The following is an 11,521-nucleotide window of genomic DNA, read 5'->3' as shown; positions in this document are numbered from 1 at the left end:
GAGAGAGAGAGAGAGAGAGAGAGAGAGAGAGAGAGAGAGAGAGAGAGAGAGATTGGAGAATATCCTCAAGGTACATGCTAAGAATACTGCTAATTTTACTGGTTACTTTCATGGAATAACTTGGGATCTCTAATTGTAGCAAATGAGGTTTCTTATTACAATAAAACTGTTAAATGAAAACAATGGGTAAAGTTCTTTTTATCAGTGGGTATGCAAAGTGAATGAAGTCATGGACATAGAGCTGGTTACCTCAAGAAGATGGATATAAACATAGGAATGGGGACAGCAAGGAAAGAGTTTCAGAAATTATGAAGACTGAAGTGGCACTAAGTGAAGATTGCAAAAATGAGCACAGGAAGTCAAGGGACAAGATTTCATCAGGAATGGCTGAGTAGGTGAGTCCATGACAAGGGGGACAGGATCTGCTTCTCACTTCTGCAGTGGCAGTGGCTGGTCAGTAAGCACTCAGTACGTAACATCCTAATGCACAGTCACAAGCTGCCAGGACAGGAATGCACACTGTCTATGGCACCTTGGTACCTGGGATGTGTTGAGCAAGCTGGACAGCAGGCAGGGACGAAGTAAGTGAACTACAGCAGTGAGAAGGCTAAGCAGGAAACTGAGGGCTTCTCTGCCAAAACATCTGGAAGGGAGAGGGGATAGGATATAAAAGATGTGATGGCTGAGGAAGTTTTCTTGTTTTAAAATGGAAAATAGGTGAACATAATAGTCTGTTGAAGGATGAAGAGACAATGGAAAAGAGAAACTTTTGAACTCAAAGGAAAAGGGAGACTTTATGGAACATGGTCCTCAAGAAGACAGAAATGGGTGCAATCCAGAACAGGGGTAGAGGAGTCTCGGGATACAAAAGCAGGGAAAGATGAAGGACCTATGGGACCACAGAGACATTTCTAGTGGAGAAGTGTAGGAATAGCTCACTTGAACACCTTGATCTTTTTCTTTGTTTTAATAGGCTTGTATTTGGAAAATCCCTGGGATAATTACCACGTCAGCCAGGCCTGGTGGTATGTGCTGGTGACACAGCTACTTAGGAGACTGAAGCAGGAAGGTCACAAGTTCAAGGTCAATGTGGACAACTTAGTAAGTAAGACCCTGTCTCAAAATTTAAGCAAATATAAGGGCCAGGGATTTAGCTCAGTGGTGCCACCACCTGCCTCCAAAGTGCAAGGTCCTGAGTTCGAGCCCCAGTACAAAAACAAACAAACAAAAACCAAAAACCAAACAACAACAACAACAACAAAAACAAGACCAAAATTTAAGAAAACATATATAAGGGGATGTATCTTGGTGGTAAAGCACTTGCCTGGTATTCTTGTGGTCCTGTGTTCAGCTCCCAGGATTGGGAAAAAAAGGAAGCAATTATGTGTAGAGAAGTCTACACTTCAAAGCAGCTCTACATTCCTAATGGGTCCCACAGTTAGTGAGGACTGGTTCCAGGATCCTCTCTGGATATCAAAGTCCAGGGATGCTCATGACCTAACATGAAAGGCCATAGCATCTGCACACTAATCTGTATATATCCTCCCATATTCTTTAAATCTACATCACTTAGAATGGCCACCTGAGAAGTATGGTGCAGAAGAATTCAAAAGGGTTGTCTGCAAGTTGGAAAGCTGAACGAGCCAGTGAAAGGCAGAAGGTCTGAAGCTCACTGCAGTCCTGTTGATAGCCAAAGGGTTTATGTTGGAAGGCTGAAGGGCCTGAGACAGAAGTGACAGTGAAGACAGGAGCTCCTCCAAAGCATTTTACCTAAGTGATACTTCCTCCTTTTGGGCCTCATTTATTCCATCCCAGCTATAAGCTTATTGGCTGGCTCCACTCACACCCCGGGTGGGTTTTTTGTGTTCAGTAAATCAATTCAGCCACACCCGGAACTATGCTAATCCAATGATGTGGCCATTTATCACTCACAGTCAACTATCCCAGTATCTGGCCTTTGAACCTGTGTAACCAAAAGACCCAAAATTCTTCTCACCTCATTCAGCTACTTCCTCTCAGTCTGCCACAAGGAACCTCAGGCCCGGAACAGATCTTATGAGCAAGTGTAGAACCAGCACATCTCCAAGTTTCGTGGAACTGGAAAGACTGAGGCAATCATCAGGGGTGCTGAGGAGCTGGACCTCACTGCGTACGTGGAGGCTCCAGAAAGACAGGGACCTGCTCCTCATTTCCTCTAGCTGGTCCACAGAGATCAAGTAGCCCGAGACAGACCATGGGAGCCAAGGAGAAGCCAAATGCAGATTCTGAGACAAGGACGTCAGAATAATTACAACAATCACGCTCATGATGACAGTCAGCCACCCTCTAGGGCCATGTGAAGTCCTTCATGCATGATTTCATCAAGCATGATCTCATCTGAGCCCCACATCAGTCCTGTGAAGTGAGCACTACTGTTACTCACTATAGAGAAGTAGAAACTGAGGCCAGGGCCCTGGCCCAGGTCACACATAAATACATCCAGCTTTAGGATCCGAACCAGGTACTCTGGCTCTGGCACTTATTTTCTACAGCTCCAGTCCTCACCACGAGTGTTGGTCATGGGTGCATTATCATGTGCTGGGCCCTCCACACAACCCTAGTCCGTCGTCACAACACAGATGCGGAGGGGGTGGTCACACTCCCATTACAAGCTGGAGAAACTCAAGTGCAGAGAAGTTAAGGACAGTCCTCAAAATCTTAGAGAGACCGAGAAGAAACAGTGCTGGGGTTTGAATCCAGGATCTCTGGACCCCAGCTCATGTGCTTTTAGCCAGGCCACCACAGGTAGTTAGTGTTGGTCACCCCTCCACATTGTGCCAGAAACCAAAGAGCAGACAGAGCCTCCCAAGTAGAGCCACTAAACTCCCTCCACACTGGAAATCAGGACAGCGACCCAGGTAACACAGATTCCTAGACACTGCTTGCCCACCTTCTACCCTTTGGGCTGAGGCCAACCTTGGCCCTCTGAGGACAATCACAGCAGCGTACTACGATCAGTGCCACCTGTGCATTCCTCTCTGGGCTTGCTCAGTGTTACTCACTACACAGGGCCTTCTCCTCCTGTCCATGCAGAAGCTGGACTTCAAGTGACAGCTCCTGGAGCAGCTTCTCTTTATCCTGAGGGCATCCTGCTTTTTTTTTTCCTTTTGGTACCGGGGATCAAACTTGGGCTCTTGCGCTTGTGAGGCCGGTGGCAGAACCACTGAGCTAAATCCCCAGCCCCATCCTGCTGCTCTAGGACCTACAGTAGCACCTGAGACAAAGAACACTGGGATAGAACTGCACCGGGGGATTTCCCATTCACACAGAGTTTCCATTCTGTACCAAGATGTTTGGGAAAGAAGATAATTCCCCTGGATTTAGTGATCAGAAGGGGAGCAGGGCTTGGTTTACACTGCAAAGATGCAGGCATTTAATAACTATGTGATCTGCAGCAAGTGCCTCAACCTTTGTGAGCCTCAGACACCTGGAGGGAGGAATGACCAGAAAGGTAGGCAGCGGGTCACAGACCCACACAGAACATGCATGACACCATCGAGCCACCAGGGGGAGACATACACTATGGCACCTGACTCCACTCACCCTACTTCCATCATCCCTGCCCAGCTATTAAGGGCGCGCACTCGCGCGCGCGCGCGCACACACACACACACACACACACACACACAGAAAAGGCGATTACTTTAATAATAATCACAGTCGTTTGGGGACACATCAGCAGAATGAGGTGTGAATCAAGAAACCTTCACTTAGGAGAACAAAGATGTACATTCCCAGATACCACAGTTCTGTTTCTAACACAGAAATGCAAAGTAGGCCAAACAGCAACAGGTTTGTCTAAGTGTTTATAGTATCATTACAGCTCTCTTTTCTATGGCCATGGGTAGTACTTTATTGGTCTAGAGCATTTGTCAATATTCAGTTTGTATTTAATGCTATAATAGATGGTCATTTTATTTCTATAGCCAAGATATCATAGCCATGGCTATTAACTGGTTTTCTTGAGATGTCAGTATCTAGTATGCCTAAGGGTTATTAGCAATACTACAGCCCATTCTGGGAAAACTGGAGATGGGGTCAAACATGGTTCAACAGGGTGGGGATGTAACCCAGTGGTTCCGTCGCCTGACTCGCAAGCTCAACACCCTGAGTTCGATCCCTGTTACCAAACAAAAACAAAAACAAAAGCATGCTGCAAACTCCCATCTCAAGAAAATGCAGGAGGATGGATCGTGGGACAGATGTAATGGCCAGTAGTTCTGCCACGTCCAAAGGACACCACTAAAAAGTAGACATTAACTACAGAGTTCTCCATAATAGAGACAGAACTTTCCAGTACAACAAACCCACAAGCCTCAATGCAAAACAAAGAAAAATAGAAATGTGAGAAAAAAGCCAACAGAATGCCTACCAAAACTCCCAGTTTCCCAAATGTTGATCTATGGGGTACTGAAGAAGAGGAAACCAAAAGCCTCACACTTAATATTTGAAATGGTATGAAAGATAACAAAACAGTTCACTAAGGTAGTTGGGAATCTCACAACAACAAGATAATAATAAGATATTGGGTCCATCAAACAAAATTATCAGTGACCCTAAAGATGACACAAATAAAAAGAAACATAAGCAAAATGATACAAAGCATACACAACCAGCACAGAGAAGGATTAGAGTTCATGAAAGGGCTCAAAATAGCAATGTAGGAGGTTAAAAATTTATTGAAAGTTTAGTCAAGTAAAGTGACCAAATGTAGGGACAGAGTCTCAGAACTAGAAGACAGGGCTGTTGTCCGTGACCAATGAATGAATGACACCTTTAATATGAAGGACTCCAAATAGCCACAATCAGAAAAGGCACATTGTAGTCAAAATCCTGGAAGTTCACCCAAGAACAGAATCGTTTGTTTGTTTGTTTGTTTGTTTTGGTGCCAGGGATTGAACTCGGGTCCTTGTTTATACAAGGCAGACAGCAGAACCACTGAGCTAAAACCCCGGCCCAAGAACAGAATCTTAAACTCATGGAAAAGTAAAGAATCACTTATAAAGGAAGATCCATCAAAATTACAGCAGATTCTGGGCTGGGGATGTAGCTCAGTGGCACCGTGCCTGCCTCATAAGTGCAAGGTCCTGAGTTTGATCCCTGTTACCACAAAAATAAATTACAGTAGATCCTAAAACACAAAATTTAAAGGCCAGGAGAGTGCAAAGTGTTTCAAGTCCTAAAGTAAACAAATTCCCAATCTAGTGTGACATATTCTGAAAAGCTACTCATCAAAATTGATGGGGAAAAGGGCCAGGAATTTAGCTCAGTGGTGCTGCCACCTGCCTCGAAAGCATAAGGTCCTGAGTTTGATCCCCAGTACCCACCCAAAAAAGATGGAGAAATAGGATACTTTCATGGTAAAGATGATAAGAGAATTTAAAGAAATTTATGACCACCAAACCAGCACTCCAGAAAATTCTCAAGAACACCCTAAAAAGTGACATTGGAGCTTACAATGACAAAAAGTCTAATAGAAGAAATATATTAGGGAGGGTGAGCAGTTAAGCACAAGACAAAGATAGGGATTCAACAATAGGAGAATATGCAATGACAGGAATAAGTCAATACCAATCAGTAAATCAGTAATAATTCTCAATGTAAATGATTTCAATTCTAGAATCAAAAGACAAAGACTGGCACAATGGGTCAATGAACAAAAACCAACATTATGCTGTATACAAGAAACATGTTTAGGGCCAGGGATTTAGCTCAATGGTTCTGCTGCCTGTCTCATAAGTGCAAGAACCCGAGTTTGATCCTTGGTACCAAAAAAAAAAATGCTGCTTTTGTATCTCTGTCTTAAGAGACCTATACAGCCACTCCAGGCACTCCCCAGGTCTGGGTCCTTACTAACTTGACATATTGTCCTCAACATGAAACAAAGGGACCAATGTAACCGTTAAACAAAAGGGCCTTACTGGATTCCCCATTGATGAAATGACCAAAACAACTCAGACGGGACATGTGGCCCAACACATTCAGTCTTATATCACTAATGTTTTCATTTTCAAAAACTCAAAAAAGCCAATGTGTGTCCACATAACCTTTGGTACTAGCCTGACCTTCTAAGCTCCCATCCGCATTCAGCATAATCTATCCTCCAGCACACCATCAGGACATCTACACCCCACCAATGTAATTATATGTTACAATTATTGGCCCAAGCTGATCATATCAACTCCCAGGTTGCTCAAGATGTTCCATTCACTCAGCCTGTCCATTTTTTCTGGCCCTCCTAGAATTATAACCACATCACTGCTTAACAAACAGTCAGATCTGTGTAATGGTCACCACATCCCATGCATAACAAAACACCCACAGACTCCCACTTGCTCAGATTGCCTTCTCTCGTGTAAATTTAACTACTCACAGTGGCTTCAAATAGATACCAAAAGATTCTTCCAGTGGGAAAAGAGAACAGTAAACACCAGCAACATCCCCTATCAGGGGCCCTTTAGCCTCGAACAGGAGCTGTCCTGTCAGATTCTCTGGTCAGCTGCAATGGCAATGATGCCAAGAAGGCACTGAAAGAAACACTTGCCAAATAAGGGCGGAAACATCAGAGGCTCACCATCAACAGTCAAATCTATGAAGGAAAAAACAGTCTGGCATTGAATGTGGCCACTGAGCTACATGCTAGCCAAGTCCTTCACAAGATGCACTAGGAAACTAGGGAATATCATTTGCATATAATCCTGATGTCTACATGAATACAGATCAACCAGGTACCAACACACTGATCTTTGCATGAGGTTCTGGGTACAGTCTTCTCAACATCCCTATCCTCTCTTGAAGACGATGTGGAAGAAACATGTAGAATAGGGTGTTGGTGTTAAGCCAGTGAGAATTTCAGTGCTCACTAGAACCACTGAATGACTCTGGAAAACTACCTGGATGCTGGCATGATTGCTAGGGAAATGGCATGACTACCAGGCATGATCGCCTGTCTCAAGTCAAAATTCTCCTAAGTGGACGCCTGCCAAATCTCTTATGTTTACAGCTCCCCAGCCAGGGATGAAACCAAAACAAAAACCTGAACAGAATCACTTCTTCAATGCTTACCAGCTTGGCATTCATTTGCCTTTACCCAAGTCAGCTGTCCCCTCGCAGTGACGAGCATGGCTTGGGAATCTATTCTATGTAACTTGAGCACCTTTATATCAAGGATGGAGCCTTGAACACTGAGGGACACCTCCATCACTTACCCATGCACACGGAGGTGGCAGGATCTCATCAGCTGCCTCATCCCAAGTGTGCACTACCTGGATGCCTGTAGGAATCTACCTGAGAATCTACCTGAGAATCTACCAGGCTCCAGGCTCACTCAGATCTTTGAGAAGTTCTATGAAAAACACTTCAGGGAACACTGATTTAATCAACATCTCCTTGAACCAGCACATGTGAGATTCCAGAGGTCACTGTGTTTGCAGAACCCACTTGCTTCACTACTTTAAAAACAGCAAGGACAAAGCCTAGTAACAGAATTGTTTCTCCCTTGAATGGAAACCTGCAGAAGTTCCACAGGCAATATCCACAGAGGTGGAAGTCTGGATATTTACAAGAATCCCTGCCCTCTATCACTCTATCATAGTGAGTGTGAAAAATGCATTGTGGGCCAGCCATCCCACTTTAATATGGGGATGCATACCTGTAGCCACTGACAAGAGTCCCTTGTTCTACATGCTTTGGTACACATGTCAAACAGCAAGGAAAATAGAAGCAAAAGTGTCCTCTTCCAATGTACATCAGAAAATAAAGATGTCCCATGGCTGAAGGTAGCAACATCTCACAAGACCTTATCATCATGCGAGGCCTTTATCAGGATATCTGGTAGCAAAACACAGCAACTGCAGTTTAGTTAGAGGCTCCTTTTCAATTGGCTTAAAAAAAATCTGGCCCTGTGAACTGGGCTCTGCCATATTAGGACCTACCCTAGCATCTGCAATCAGTCTCCCCTCCAAAAACTTTTATTCATCACTGCATACACTTGAAGAGAAGAATAACACCACCACATTAAAACCATGTTACTCAGTTTTCAGTTTCCTCTACAAGGACTCCTGGCCTTTCCATTAACCATCACCATTGGCATGAAATGCTTTTACTCCAAGTGTATAGCAGAACCAAACTGAGAAGAACACTATCATCCCTGTGATGGTTGATTGATTGTGTCAACTTGAGAAGTTTGGTTAAGAGAAGCTTAGCTAAATTGGCTCAGCAATGCCATTCCCCAGAGCATGGGAGATCCACCCTAGGGTGGCTCATTGCCTGGATGATATGAAGGGGAAATGAGGAAGGATGTAGCTGCTTCTGTTCCTTTGGAGGAGCTTCTGTCTTCACCTTGGACATCATCTTCTGGCTTCCAGTGTAGACTCTTTGGCTTCTGGCGAGGATGCTTCAGGCTCCCTTCTGGCATAGACTCTTTAGCCTTCCATTGCAGATCCCTCAGCTTCCTGATATGACCTTGCATGGGCACTGCTGTGAGCTCCAGACCTTCAACTAAATCCTTCAATTTCCAGTGTGCAGACAGACCCTCTGCACTCTTCTTCATCTGACTCTGTTGGTGGCCATCGTAAGCCAGTCTTGTAAATTCATATATATCTGTATATCTTGTGCTATATCTGATTCTTTAGTAAATATTGATGGATACAATCCTGAAACTCTAATCTTCATCAACTGCTCACCTGCAAAGATCCCTGTGCTTCTTGCTTGGAAGGCTGGATGGTACAGCACAATGTCACTGGACGAGGAAACAAGCAATTCCAGGAACACAGTGCTTCACAATTTGTTTTCCTGCACCCTAAACCAAGGACAAACTCATCATCACTGGATTGGCTAATCCACACTCTGCTTTTCTGGGTGTCTGGGTGAAAGCAAGAGCACAACAACACAGAGGGAACCACATCTTCTGCAGTTCAGGGAGAATGCCTGTCAAGTGCAATGAGAGAGGCCTCACCTGCACTGATCTGGGTCCTGGAGATGTTCAAATGAGTGGCCCCGCACAGTTCAGTGGAAATTCAGGATCCCGCACAGGAAAAGATGCTGCAGAAAACCTATCCTTTACTGATGCCCTTGTCTGTCTACCTGCACAATATCCATATTATCCTATCATTCAGGGTTCATCTCCTGTACAAGGCCCCTCTTATGAGCCCATCAACTAGCTGTCTAAAAATAATTGCACACTCGTGGTGAAAACAGCCAAACCATCCTAAGTCCCTGTCTCATAGACATACCCTATGACAGTGATGATGAACATTTTAGAGCTTTCAATGATAACAAACAGCTGCTGCAGCATGGGTACCATACCTTCACCACCACTACCCTGCGACAACATTTGATTGCCTTACTTATTCCCCCTCTGGGACTGCTCTGACTTGCAGGAGATCAGTCAGTAGGGCTAGAATAGCATTTTAAGCTTTCTCACACTATCAAGAAGGCACTGAACCACATCTGTAACACCAAATGGGACAGAGTAGAGATTCGCAACCAAAAGTCAAATCTATATGCACAAAAGGCCCCAATGTTGAATATGGCATCAGGTCTGAAACTTTCTGTTATGGTTTGTGTTTAGATGTCCCCCAAAAGCCTCATGCAGATGAAGTGAGTTCTTTTCCAGGAATAGTTGAATAGGAACGTGTGATGCTGGGATTAAAGGAGTGTGATTACTAAACCACTACACGTGAGTGATTGGTTTCTTATCACCCTAATCCCAATAGTCTGAATAAGATAAAAGGGGCAGAAAGATGCTGTTAAACTCCCTTGATATCTTTGCTACCTTGTGTGTACCGTATTGTTTCCCCTCTGCGATGCCTGTTTGCCATTCCTGCCTTGGAGCCAGTTGATTATGGACTGAAACCTGTACAGCCTACAAGCCAAATAAACCTCTTCCTCTCCAACTTTGGGTGTTGGGTGTTTTGTCTCAGCAACAAGAGAAGAGTAACTAACACAGTTTCTCTTGCCAAAACCATGGGGATGTGCTTCTAGGAAACATAAGAATATTTCTTTTTGGGGGGGGGTGGTACTGGAAATTGAACTCAGGTCCTTGTGCTTGTGAGGCAGGTGCCGGAACCTCTGAGCTAAATCCCCAGCCCATGAGAATATTTCTTTATGCACACACTCCTAAATTCCACCTGAATGTGGAAGATCACATAGTACCAAATGAGGTACTAGGATCCTGATTTTTACCTGACCTTTGGGAGAACACATCAGTGTAGAGCCAATGAGCATATGGTGCCCATGAAAACCAGTTAGTCACTCAGGAAACACCTGGATGCTGGGATGCTTGCCTGGGAGGCAGTCCGGTCCCTAGAGGCTAACCTCTCCTAAGTGGACTCTTGCAGGATCTGCTGCACTTAATGCTGTCTGACCAGGGCCACAACAAATATAAACACCTGGACAGAATCATTCCTTCAGTGCTCACCAGTTTGGCAACCACTTCTCCTAACTCATGCCAAGTGTCCTCTTACAGCCAGTAGCCTGGTAGAAGACTCCTTGCTTTTCTGATCTGAGAACTGCAAATCAAACAGGAAGTCCGAAAGGCCAAGAGACAACTTTGTCACTTCCTCATGCCAGTGGAGGTGGCAGTACCTTATCAGTGGCCTGACACCAAGCTCACACTTACCCGGTTGTCTGTAGGGATCCAACTGCATACATTGTGTGGCTCACTCTGATATTGGGAGCTCTGTCATCAGATAATACTTAGTCCATGACTCTTCCTACCAACATATATGAAAATTGCTGAGTCGACGTGTGTTTGCAGAGCCCATGTGTTTCACAACTAAAGTCTCCATGGAACTCTAAGGACAAAGCCTAGTAAGAGAATTCTTTCTCTCATGAATAGAAACCAGCAGAAGTTCCAAGAGTCAATATCCAGAGCGGTATAAAGCTGGATATTAACAAAAATCTTTACCGTCTCATCAAGTGAAGTGAACATGAAAAGCGCAGTATGAGCCCGTCATCCTACATGAAAATGGGATGCTAAGTAGTAGCCATTGGGAGAGTCTAGATTTTCCTTCATCAGCACAAACTTTCAACAGCAGGAAAAGAGCAGGTTCCCAAGTGCTTGCCATCAAAAAGGAGTAGATCTCTACGAGAAGAAGGTGGCAACGTTTCACAAGATCCGATCATCAGCCAGGCCCTTAACACGATAACAGGTAAAGAAACATGGTAACGGTAGGTGAGAGAGAAGCTATTTTCAGCCTCAGTAAAGCATCAGGCCCAGTGAAACACAGTGTGTTGTTAGGATTTACCTGAACATCTACAATTTCACCTCAAAACACTTGTTCATTGCTGCATATCCTTGAAGGGAAAACCAACAGCATCATCCTAAAACCATGTAATTCAGGATATACTTTGCTTTGTGTGTTAGTTACTTTTCTCTTAGTGCTGAGACAAAATACCTGATACCCAAAGTGAAAGGGAGGAAAGGTTTATTTTTTATTTTTATTTTTTGTCGTTCTCTCTTTTTTTTTTTTTTTTTTTT

General features: G+C 44.2%; 1 protein-coding gene across 2 annotated transcripts in view; it reads left to right on the top strand.

Annotated features, from left to right (window-relative positions):
- The first annotated feature begins 136 nt into the window (after positions 1-136).
- LOC104867451 (speckle-type POZ protein-like) overlaps positions 137-11,521 on the top strand; it is a 22,541-nt gene continuing 11,156 nt past the window's right edge. The window contains exons 1-2 of one of the 2 annotated variants that reach the window (XM_033761144.1): positions 137-395; positions 974-1,101. The gene's annotated coding sequence lies outside the window, so the exon portion shown is untranslated. Of the gene's footprint in view, positions 396-973; positions 1,102-11,092; positions 11,193-11,521 lie in introns of those variants that run through there. The other variant, XM_033761145.1, reaches the window with a different exon arrangement.

Source organism: Fukomys damarensis, unplaced genomic scaffold (assembly GCF_012274545.1).
Source record: "Fukomys damarensis isolate Sample0158 unplaced genomic scaffold, DMR_v1.0_HiC HiC_scaffold_7, whole genome shotgun sequence".
NCBI lineage: Eukaryota > Metazoa > Chordata > Mammalia > Rodentia > Bathyergidae > Fukomys > Fukomys damarensis.
This window is presented reverse-complemented; position numbering and strand designations above follow the sequence as displayed.